This window comes from Hypanus sabinus, chromosome 1 (genome assembly GCF_030144855.1).
Source record: "Hypanus sabinus isolate sHypSab1 chromosome 1, sHypSab1.hap1, whole genome shotgun sequence".
NCBI classification, from domain to species: Eukaryota; Metazoa; Chordata; class Chondrichthyes; order Myliobatiformes; family Dasyatidae; genus Hypanus; species Hypanus sabinus.
The window spans coordinates 17,166,742-17,179,927 of NC_082706.1; the positions used below are offsets into that span (position 1 = coordinate 17,166,742).

Consider the following 13,186-nt stretch of genomic DNA (forward strand, 5'->3'; position numbering starts at 1 on the left):
AGAACTACTTAGAATGAATTGCAATGCTCATTGTAGGATAATGGGGGCAATCTTATCTCCCCCTCGATGGTGGAAGAGTACTGTGTGTTTGCCCAGTCGTGTTTTATAAGAAAGCCAAGTACGATTTGTTAAGTGTCACCAGCTGACAGCTTTCAAATCTAACTGTGGTGCATCAACTTTCTGTATGAGTAGTCCACCAGCCAAGCCTTCTCCAGAGACAGAATGTACTTTTAATTCTGGTGTCCCTCCTCCTTCCCTTTCTATCATGGCCCACTCTCCTCTCCTATCAGACTCCTTCTTATTCAGCCCTTTACCTTTTGCACCTATCACCTCCATGCTTCTTACTTTATCCCCTCCCTCCCAACCCCAACCAACATTTCCTCTTACCTTGCTTCATCTATCAGCTTCTATCTTGCAGCAGCATGATAGCGTACTGGCTAGCATGACACTTTACAGATCCTGCGACATGGGTTCAATTCCCACCACTGCCTGTAAGGAGTTAGTAAGTTCTTCCTGTGACTGCATGGATTTCCTCCAGGTGCTCCAGTTTCCTCCCACAGTCTGCAGTCTTTCTGCTTGCTGGGTTATTTGTAAACTGCTGCATGATTAGGCTAGGGATACTGGGCTGCAGCTCAAAGGGACAGAATGGCTTAAATAAAATCTTGAACTTCTTCCCCTCCTACACCTTCTTATGCCGGCTTCTTCCTTTTCCATTCCAATCCTGATGAAGGGTCTTGGCCTGACCGAAACATTAGCTCTTTACTCTTTTCCATAGATGCTGCCTAACCTGCTGATTTCCTCACATGACATTGCAATTCTTTTTTGACATCAATAAAATGAGCAATAAATCACTCAGACCCTCTACCTTCTTGTTTTATTTCAGTATCCCGTGGTAGACGGACATTCATCTCATTGGATTGAATCCAGCTCTTAATCTCAGTCACCACTATATCACCAGTAACTTCCCCCCTTTTTCTTCAGCAACCCATTGACACCGGTGGCAATTTACAGAAGGTAATTAATCTGTTGAGCATTTCGCCACTGTCTACCCAATCCTGGCCTTTTGCAATAAGCCACCAACCAACCCCAATGAATAAAGGACAAACAGACCTCCCCCGTGCCCAGATTGGAATTTGGGTCATAACCCTCATAGCCTCTCAAAAAACTAAACTAACTTATTGAACCTTACTAATGCTGGTTGGATCTCTCTCATGACTGCTCTTTAGTTATGATAAATATTTTATAGGAAACCATTCTAGCAGCTTCCCTTTTCCCCCCTTTTCAACATATATTAAGAGATGACCATGATACCTCTCCCCATTGTGTTTTTCCCATTTGTTCTTTGGGATGTGGATGGCATTGACAAGGTTGAAATTTATTGCCCTTGGTAACATGTTGGTCAGCCACCACTATAATTCACTATTGGTGCAGTCTGCTTATGGTGTTGTGAGGTAGAGTTTAGAACTGGAAACAATGAAGGGACGTTGATAAATTAGCAACTAGGAGCAACATTTACAGATGCCATGAGCTATGTTTTTCTAGAGGGCGCAGTAAGTGTTGGGAAGAACTGACACATGCAACAAGAAATGCATTATTTGTTATGTTTACTAACAGCTTGCATGTTTCTTATCATGATCTGTGGATGATTGAGCATTACAGTCCCTTACAGCACAGTACAGGCCCTTCAGCCCACAATGTAGCGCCGACCTTTTTACCGACTCTAAGATCAATCCAACCATTCCTTCCCATGTAGCCCTCCATTTTTCTATCATCCATGTGCCTATCCCTAGCATATCTTTCTCCACCACCATCCCTGGCAGGGCATTCCAGACACCCAAACAAGGTTAAAGTTATGCCTCATTGTATTACCCATCTCCACCTTGGGTAAAAGTCTCTGCCTGTTCACTTGATGTATGCTTCTAATGTTGTACATTTCTATCAAGTCATCTCTCATCCTTCTTCGCTCCAAAGAGAAAAGCTCTAGGTCACTCAAATTTTCCTCAAAAGACATGCTCCTTTAAATTTCCCTTTTTTAAAAAAAATGTTTAGGTAATCTTTTTTCTTCTTCTCCGTGATGTTTCAGATTTGACCAGATGGTTTTTATTTCCCTTTTTATTTTGTAATTATATCCTCAAATGGACTGTCCAGTCTTTTATTTTCCTTTTTTTTTTGTTTTAGGTTAGTTTGGTGGGTTTTTCTTCTCAACAATAGAAATTTTGAGTCTTTTTTATGAATTTTTAAGAGGAGTTGTGGTCCTTTTATATGTTAGCTCAATACTATACTATACATGATTTTAACAGTGTATATTCCTTTCTTTGTACTTTTATTGAAATATGTATTTGATATAACTTCTCCTCTGATTTGTATTCTTTTTTTTAAATCAATATAAAAAGATTGAAAATGAAAAGACATACTTCCTAACCCAGGCAATATCCTAATAAACCTCCTCTGCACCTTCTCTAATGCTTTCGCATACTTCCTCTAATGAGGCAACCAGAATGGAACTGGGGTGGTTTAACCAGGGTTTTAAAGAGTTGCAATATTACCTTGAGGCTCTTGAACTCAAGGATGGTGACAAATTAGTAAGTCACAACTTAACGTTTACAGATGCCATGAGCTATGCTTTTCTGGAGGGCGGAGGAAGGTGCTAGGAAGAGCTGACAGATGAAACCGAAAAAGAGTAATGTATTCTATTTATGGGTGGTGGGGTGGAGATGCATCTCCACCAAAGGAGGTGTAAGGCACTCCATCTCTTGGCTAGCTTGCAAAGTCTAGCACCTGCTTGGCCTACTGATCAGGGTCTCTTGAAGCTATGGGAGCAGGGGCTGGATGGTCATATCAGCAGCATATCACAAGTCCTAGTTCTCTGACCACTGACGCCAGGCTGACAATCTCTGACGAGTATTAATAATGGTTGGGGTCTTGTAAAGATACTGCCCAGAAGGTGGCAATGGCAAGCCACTACCGTAGAAAAATTTAGCAAGAACAATCATGGTCATAGACCATGATCTCCCAAGTCATATGACATGGCACATTACAGTGATGATAATAATTGTGTTTATGGGTAGTTTGCTCTTATGTGTTGTGGGTCATGATCCATGGATCATTGGTGTTTAAAATTTCAAGATTATTTCCAACTTACTCAAGCAGACAATGTGGTTTATCTGCACCGCAGACTAATCTGGAAGTACATGAAACTCACATCAATTGCATGATGAAGTTGTACTGCTTTCTTATCCCTTATTAGAGATTATTTTATTTGTTTAAGTGTCTTCCCATAAACCCAAATAAATATACTTGTATTCTAGTCCAGGAAATATAAAGGAATTGGCTGCTCAAAGGGCAGGGTGCCTAAAGATTTTCAACCAATTTGAAAATGAGGATATGAAACAGGAATTTGGCTGCTGGATTTATTACCTTTGTAAAGGGAAGAAAAAAACATGTGTTTGATGAAAGATGTAAATAAAACTGAGTCTTTCATTGCAATTTTTTTGTAGACTATGGAAAAGATGAAATGACACAGTTTGCCAGAGTCAGGTTGTAGATAAACAAGGATTTTTTTGTGCAGAAAGATTTTTTTTTTTTTTTTGCAGAAGCACACAGTTAATTCTACATATAGAATATGAATATCTGACAAGATGGGATGTGACTGGCAAGGCCATAAATTATTATACATTCCTAAATATCTCTTAATCCGTGTGAAAAGGATATTTCAGGAGACTATTGGTCGTGATCAACCACAGTGCTGTGGGTCAGGAGTAACAATGGCTAAGAAACATAAAGATAAGCAGATTTTCTTTACTGAAGCAATCATTGTACAATAATCTGATAGCCTAATGGTCACTGTTAGTGATAGTAATATTTAATTACATTACTTAATATCGCTCCAGCGTTTTGTGTGTGTTTCTCTGGAGTTCCAATATCCGCAGAATCTTGTGTTTCCAATTGCCATCGTACAAACTCACATCACTAGATCAAGAAAAAGCTGCCCAATATTAGACTGTAAATTTAGTTACAATTGAATCATCTTCCATGTTAACGAGTTATGAGTAGAAAATGTAATTCATACCAGACCCCACGCAAAACAGAGTTACCTTAAACTAATTGGGACGTGGGTGCTGTCTTTCATATCGTGTATATCGACTGGGGAAAGTTGAGGTCAGACATCAGACAAACTTGAACCTCAATGGATCGATTGCGAGAATGTGGTAAATGGCCCAGGGGGCTGACTGATCGCACAGTGAATCGATAGGTCTTCTTACATGAGTTTGGCACTCTTATATGGAGCCCACCTTTGAGTGCACATTTTTTTGCCTAGGTGAACACATTTCTCAGTTTTTGCACTGCAATTTGCCCAGTGTGTACCATAACTAGCACAACTCAGTAAAAATGTTTAATCCTACTGCTCCATGCAGAGGGAACAGAATTTCAAACACAGCAATGCAGGATTCCACGTGTGGTGAGTGAACTCCATAAAAAATGCATGAAATTCATTGTCACATTTTCACACTCAAAGCACTTGAAGTGGAATGAATTTTTACAGGAAAACTCAGCGCTGGCAGGCTCTGAGAACTTAGGTTTTGGCTTCCATAATATTAGGGAATTGGTCACACCATTGACATCTGAAATTAGTCTACTGCCATGATGAGGCCATTGTCAGGTTCAAGGAACAACACTTGATATTCCATATAACCATATAACAATTACAGCACAGAATCAGGCCATCTCGGCCCTTCTAGTCCATGCCGAATGCTTACTCTCATCTAGTCCCACTGCCCCACACTCAGCCCATAACCCTCCATTCCTTTCCTGTCCATATACCTATCCAATTTTACTTGAAATGACAATACCGAACCTGTCTCTACCACTTCTACTGGAAGCTCGTTCCACTCAGCTATCACTCTCTGAGTAAAGAAATTCCCCCTCGTGTTACCCTTAAACTTTTGCCCCCTAACTCTCAACTCATGTCCTCTTGTTAGAATCTCCCTTACTCTCAATGGAAAAAGCCTATCCACGTCAACTCTATCTCCCTCATAATCTTAAATACCTCTATCAAGTCCCCCCTCAACCTTCTATGCTCCAAAGAATAAAGACCTAACTTGTACAACCTTTCCCTATAACTTAGGTGCTGAAACCCAGGTAACATTCTAGTAAATCTTCTCTCTATTTTGTCGACATCTTTCTTATAATTCGGTGACCAGAACTGTACACAATACTCCAAATTTGGCCTTGCCAATGCCTTGTACAATTTTAACATTACATCCCAACTCCTATACTCAATGCTCTGATTTATAAAGGCCAGCATACCAAAAACTTTCTTCACCACCCTATCCACATGAGATTCCACCTTCAGAGAACTGTGCACCATTATTCCTAGATCACTCTGTTCTACTGCATTCTTCAATGCTCTACCATTTACCATATTCCATCTGGGTAGTCCCTAACCTGGCAGCAAGAACATTGATTTCTCTAATGTCCAGTAATTACTCCACACTACCCATTCTGGCTCTCCTCTTACCTCTTCTCTTTAGCTTCCTATCACCTCCCCTGGTGCCTCACTTCCTTCCCTTCCCTTCCCCTCCCACTGTGGTCTACTCTCTTCTCCCATCAGATTCCTTTTTCTTCAGCCTTTTAGCTTTTCCACCTATCACCTCCCAGCTTCTCACTTCATACCCCTCCCCCATCCACCTACCTTCCCCCTCACCTGGCTTCACCTATCACCTTCCAGCTTGTGCTCCTTCCACTTCCCCCACCTTCTCATCCTGGCCTCTTCCCCCTTCCTTTCCAATCCTGATGAAGGTTCTGAGCCTTAGACACTTTCCATAGATGCTGCCTGACTTGTTGAGTTCCTCCAGGAGATTGAGGCTGAGAGGGAAATGGATCAGCCATGATGAAATGGCAGAGTAGAGTCAAAAGGCTAAATTGCCTAATACTGCTCCTACAACTCATGGTTTTATGGTCTTATTTTTCTTCATATATCGTTGCCTGTGTGGGTTAATTTTGATTTGATTTGAAACATATGATGGAAAGACATTAACCTCCATCCTCTATTTGCTCTTGAAACAGAATATCTGTGAGTCTTAAGTTTTTGTTTTATTTAGTACATACATTACTGTGCCAAAGCCTAAGACTTTTGCAAAATACTGTATATGTAGGAAAGCTGTCAAACCTGGGACTTGATGGGAATTTGTGGTGAATAAAATTAGATTATTGTAAGATAAATGGAAGTAGGTGCCTGGCAGTTTACACACTCAAATTCTGTACTGTACGACATTTGATCAATTAAATTTCTATTCTCCAATTACCTTAGTAACGATTAAACTCATAATTTCAGATAAACAGCACATGTTATGGGATTTCAGTGTAGTAATTTAACTATTGTGCTGCCGATGTGCTGGGAGACATCATCAGTGATGTAACCTGGGGTCATCGGATGTCTCAGGTCTCTCAACATTAGACACCCTCGCCCAGGTGACCCAGCCAGGGTTGATCAGGCCCCAGCTTGTGTCCCACCAGCACTGGTCTACAGGTCACTCCTCTGGATCTATAGTCATCTGTGTCGGTCCTGATAACTCTTTTCTTTGCAGCTCCATCAATGCCAGGGAAGGAAGAGGTTCTACACAGCGAGCAGCCAACAAACCTTCTACGCCCCACTGCTATAGGCTCGCACCGTGCCTTCCACCCGTCTTTGACACCGTTCCACCAGTTCCTGGTATACAGCTTTCTTATAGTCAAACCCCTACTCAGTCCAGTCTTCCCAATGAATTGTTAGTTCAACCATGGTCCACCTGCTTCAGAGTTTCTGACAGAATGATCCCAACACATTAGGTCATTATCATAATCTTAAGAAATGGAAGGGTATGAGAAAGACATTAGGAAGGAAAAGATGAATTATGAAAGGAAGCTGGTGACTAATATCAAAGAAGATATTAAAAGCCTTTTTAAGTATACAAACGGTAAAGAAGAGTTGAGGGTAGATATAGGACCAATAGAAAATGTCACTGGAGATATTGTCATGAGAGACGCAGAGATGGCAGAGGACGTGATTGCGTATTTTGCATGTCTTCACAGTGGAAGACATCTGCAGAACATCAGACATTCAAGAGTGTCAGTGAAGTGAAGTATATGCAGTAAAATTACAACTGAGAAGGTGCTCCGGAAGCTTAATGGTCTGAGGATGGATAAATCTCCTGGACCTGATGGAATGCACCCCTCAGATTTTGAAGGAAGTAGCTGGAGAGATTGTGGAGGCATTAATAATGATATTTCAAGAATCGGTAGATTCTGTCATTGTACTGGATGACAGGAAAATTGCAAATGGTACTCTGCTACTTAAGAAGGGTGGGAGCAGCAGAAAAGAAACTATAGACCTGTTAGCCTGATGTCAGAGGTTGGAAATTAATTGGAGTCGATAGATAGGGATGAGATTACTGAGTACCTGGAGGCACATGACAAGACAGGCCAAAGCCAGCATGGTTTCCTGAGCTATTTCAATTTTTGAGAAAATTACAAGCAGAACAGACAAAGGAGATGCAGTGGATGTAGAGTACAGAAGGCCTTTGAAAAGGTGCCGCACAGGAGGCTGCTTAGCAAGGTAAGAGCCCATGGAATTACAGGGAAGTTGTATGGGTGGAGCATTGACTGAACAGCAAAAAGCAGAGAATGGGAATAAAGGGATCCCCTATTCTGGGTGGCTGCCAGTTTCACAATGATTGGTGTTGAGACTGCTGCTTTTTACAATGTATGTCAATGATTCAGACAATGGGATTAATGGATTTTGGCTTAATTTGCCAATGATGCAAAGATAGATGGAGGAACAGGTAGTGTTGAGGAAACAGAGAGCCTGCACAGACATAGATAGTTTAGGAGAATGGCAAAGAAGTGGGATATGAAATACAATGTTAGAAAGTGTATGATCATGTACTTTGGTGGAAGAAATAAACGGGCAGACTATTACTTAGATGGGGAGAGAATTCAAAATGCAAAGATGCAAAAGGATTTGGGAGTCCTTGTGCAGAATACCCTGAAGGTTCACCTCCAGGTTGAATTGGTGGTGAAGAAAGCAAATGCAATGTTGGAATTCATTTCTATAAGTACAGAATGTAAGAGCAGGGACATGATGTTGAGGCTCTATAAGGCACTCGTGAGACCTCACTTGGAGTATTGTGTGCAGTTTAGGGCTCCTTATTTTGGAAAGGATATACTGACATTGGAGAGGTTTCTGAGAAGATTCACAAGAATTATTCCAGAAATGAAAGGGTTACCATATGAGGTATGTCTGGCAGTTCTTGGGCTGTATTCCCTGGATTTCAGGAAAATGAGGAGGGATCTCATAGAAACATTCCAAATGTTTAAAGGCCTGAATAGATTAGATATGTCAAAGTTATTTCCCATGGTAGGGGAGTCTAGGACAGGAGGGTACAACTTCAGGATTCAAGGACATCCATTTAGAACAGAGGTGCAGAGAAATTACTTTTGTCAAAGAGTGGTAAGTCTAGGGAATTTGTTGTCCAAGTCATTGGGTGCATTTAAGGTAAAGATAGACAGGTTCTTGATTAGCCAGGGCATCAACGAATATGGGGTGAAGGCAGGGGAGTTGGGATGACTGGAAGAATTGGATCAGCTTTGAATGACGGAGCAGACTCAATGGGCTGAATAGCCTACTTCTTGCTCCTATATCTTATGGTCTTATAAAGACCTGTATATGAACAAGTGGAGATTCACTCACTGCTGGGATGTGGGTATCATCAATGAAGGTCAGAACATAGCTTCCATCTCTAATTCTGATATAGACTGTACAGCATTCTTGGGCATTTCAGAGAACCATTATGAGTCACACAAAGGTCATGCTGGGTAAAGGACGGATTTTCTTCCCTGAAGTACCTCAGTAGGTCATATGGTCTTTGCAGTAATCCAGTGGTTTACTGGCCACAATTATAGATATTATATTCTTTAACCAAATCAGATCCATTTAGCTGCCCAAATTTAAAATGGCCGATTGAGATATTAGGTGCTAAAATGTTTCTAAATTAATAACTTTTTCTCTGGATTCAAGTACAGTAACTTAACCAATACACACAAGGAAACAACAGTGTTTGTCAGTCCAGAGAATGGTCTTCACCTGAAACATCAACTGTCCATTTCCCTTCATTGATCCTGCAGGTTTCTCCAGCCTCGTGAGATGCTATGGTGTTTGTCATGCTCTTAAATTACAATGCCTACACAACATGACCAGCCAAGAAGAATTAGAGGCAAGGCTAAGCTATTATTGGTATTGTTAACATCTGTACTTTTACTTAAGAGAATTACCGAGGTAATCAGTTTATTAAATTCAGTACTTCATCAAATCTTCTTTACAAGAATACATTCAGAAAGGATGCAAGATTTATCATAAAGCCAAAACTAACTTTTAAACCCTCATCATATCCAAAAACAATATACCTTTATTTCTTTGCAGTATGCATACCATTTTGCAAGGACAGCATTTGCTATTCCTAACTGTTCCCCAAATTGTGATATGCCAGACCATTTCACAGTCTGTTAACACACCCATTAACATGGCTTTAACATTTGCAGTAAGGTTCACTATCTTGCGTCTTGGTGTCAGAATTCAGCCCACATGGCATTTGAAAACTACTGATGGTATAACATTGGAACCCATTTCTGAGGTAGACCCGACATATATTGTGGGACCGCTTCATTGAGCAAATTTGGTCCATCTGCAGTAAAAGCCAGGATCTCCTATTTCAACTAGACTTCTCATTTCCATACTGACATATCTGTCCGTGATCTTCTCTACTGCCACAATGAGGCCAAGTGCGGGTTGGCCTCATATCCATCTCCAATCTGATGGCATGAATATCAATTTCTCTAACTTGTGGTAAATTCTCCCTCCTCCCCAGACTTTTCCCATTCCTCATTCTTGGTCACCCTCCCACTACTTCTCCCTTGCCCTCATGATGTCCATCACTCTCCACTGGTCCCTCTCCTCCTCCCCTTTAATCCGGGTCCACTGTCCTCTTCCATAAATTCCTTCTTTAGCCCTTTAACTCTTTCAGCTATCACCTCCCAGCTTCGTAGATCATCTCCTCTTTCCACCCACCTACCTTCCCCCTTACCTGGTCTCACCTACACACAAGAGTCTCTGCAGATGCTGAAAATCTTAAGCAACACACAAAATGCAAGAGGAAATTAGCAGGTCAGAAAGCAATTATGAAGGGCAATAAACAGTTGATGTTTCAGGCTAAACCCTTCATCACGACTGGTGAATGGTCTTAGCACGAAACATTGACTGTTCACTCCCCTCCACCAATGCTCCCTGATCTATTGAGTTCTTCCAGCTTTCTGTGTGTGTGTTGCTCAAGATTTCTAGCAACTGAAGGGGAGCACACATTTTTGACAAAGGTACATCACAGTGCTAAAATTAAATGATTAAATCACTGCTTATGAACAGTGACAATTAAATCTTGAAGACTAGATGAGACCAAATGAAGCCATAATGCCTTTATAAAGATGTAGGTATCCAAACAAAATATCTGTGCCATTAAGATGATTGTCAAGGAAGTGGGGCAGGGATAAATAGCAATGGAACATAATTGAAGCAGGCATTATGATGGAATTCACAATCTCAATGTAGAAATCAGACCCTTTGGACCACTCTGCCTGTGCTGACACTTACTTTAATCTGACATTTTTATCATTCTCCCTCACATTCCCAGCAATTCAAGTTCAAGTTTATTGTCATTCAACCTTACACATATGTACCGCCAAATGAGAAAGCATTCCTCCAGACAAAGTGCAGAACACAGTAAAGTAACTTCTTTGGGATATGAGTGGAAACCCACAGGGTCAGAGGAAGAATTTGCAAACTCCATGCAGACAGCAAGCAAGGACAGGATTCAACCAGGGTTGCCAGAGCTGATCACTGCATCACTGTGCCACCCAAGAGTATATGGTAAACAACTTTGCGAGGAATGGAAAGTTCAGGGCTGCATAAAACTTCAAAACGGACCTTGTTGATGCAGATTTTATCAAAACATGAAAGACTGAGCTAAGGAGTTGATTTACCTTCCTTAATCACAATATTAGAGCATAGGAAAATTGACTTCAAGCTAAGGGTGAATGGTTTTAAAGACAAGGGATAAAGTAAAGAAGGACATTGTCAGGGAGACTAAACGAATTGGTAATAATCAGCCATTCATGTGGTCTTGTTTCCATAGATTGAATAATGGTTCCATTGATCCTTTAATCAAAGTGTGGATGAAATCAAATCATGGAATGAGACACCTGTGGTATTTGGGGAGCAGCTGAGAAGTGGGATGGGACACCAGAGTAACTTTAGTATAGGTCAGTTCTATGAGCTAAGTTAGGGGGAGGAGAGTGATATTTGTACAGAAGCAACTTCACATCCCTAACCCTGCACCAAGTTTTACTGTCATAGGCACATAAACACCATATAGCTACGGTGCCTAACACTTTTGCACAGTACTGCAAGCTGTGTTTTTCATATCATTCCCTGTGTGGGTAAATTTTGATTTGATATGAAGCACACAGCGGAAACACATCCATTTCCACTCTCTCAACACAGTAATAAGTGTGAGCGTTAAGTTTTTGTTAACATTGATAAATAGATGGATACCTTATTGATCCCAAAGGAAATTACAATGTTACGATAGCATTACTAGTTCACACAAATAGTAGAAGAGGAGTAAGTAATATAAAAAAAGTTATCTTAAAAATACGATGTACAAGATTTACAAGTCAAAGAATATAAGATTTACAAGACTTACAAGTTCATACTGATAAGATGGTGGTGCAAGAATTACCCTAATAATACACAGTAATGGGTGCACATTCACACCGTCCAGATAAGAATGTGATGGTAGTATTGCACAGAACATCCGCGATAGCAGAGTGTGATAAACAGAGCTCTGGTAAACAAAGGTTAATAACAGTCTAACAGGAGGGGGTCATCACTCCCCTGGCTATAGGTTATTGGTAAACATTTATTAGATACTGGATTGTGCAAAAGTCTCAGGCACCCTAGCTGTATGTGCCCAAGTGCGGTGAACTACGTATACCTGTCTGGACATGCCCCCTGCTGACTGCTCCTGTGGCTCCTCCCACAGACCCCGGTATAAAGGCGATTGAGGCCTGAGCCCGGCCTCTCAGTCTCCAGGATGTCGTATGGTGGTCACTCACTGCTTGTTCCTTCTTCCCGTCAATAAAAGCTGATATCTCACCTTACGTCTCAGAGTGAGTTATTGATGGTGCATCACCAAGATATTACCGTAGATTGCAACAATTTTAAACCAACATTTATTGAACATTACCATTGGGTAAAGTACGTTTGTACATCCTGGGATTATGAATTAGCTTTATTTCTTTCACGTACATTGAAACATACAGTAAAATGTATGGTTTGCGTCAATGACCAACACAGTCCAAGGATTGTGCCGGGGACAGCCCAGACAAGTCACCGTGCTGCTAGTGCCAACATAGCACGCCCAATATTTACTAACTCTAACCCATACGTACGCCTTTGGAATGTGGGAGAAAATCAGAGCATCCAGAGGAAACCCTGCGGTCACAGTGAGAATATACAGACAGGAGTGGAATCGAACTCAGGTCACTGGCTGGCACTGTGATAGCATCACATGAGCTGCTATGCTACTGCGTCACCCCAAATCTTACATCAAAATGATTCTGCTTTAAATTAAGCAAGTAAAGATGGTAACCAAGAGAAATATTAGCAACAGAGGTTCATGCAATGGAGATAATGTGAAGGATGTGGGATGGAAGTGAGGAATCTACCTCCTTGAAATCCTAAGGTTAAACATTTATACAGTAGGCATCATCACATGAGTCACTAACAACCTGATCGCCAGGCTAAACAACTCATTAGGTGCCTTTCGTTCTTAACTGTCTTTATATCAGCGTGCTTGGTAATTAACATATCTGTTGGGGGTATTACCTCAGGGGTATCATTGCTGTAATTTGTTTATAATTTAAATAGCTGAGGCTTCTGCTAACTTCATCATTACTGACTGTTGTTACATACCACTGAAGCTGGTCTAATCGCTCATCGTGTGCTATGTTGCATGGAGGAGACAAACATTGCCCTTCCATGACCATGATTGTTCTTGGCAATTTTTTCTGCATAAGTGGTTTTCCGTTGCCTTCTTCT

General features: G+C 41.0%; 1 protein-coding gene across 1 annotated transcript in view; it reads right to left on the bottom strand.

Annotated features, from left to right (window-relative positions):
- The window catches only part of LOC132406619 (leucine-rich repeat transmembrane neuronal protein 4-like), a gene marked incomplete at its 5' end in the record, with an annotated part of 50,009 nt that overhangs the window by 6,078 nt on the left and 30,745 nt on the right, over positions 1–13,186 (bottom strand). The window lies entirely within an intron of this gene.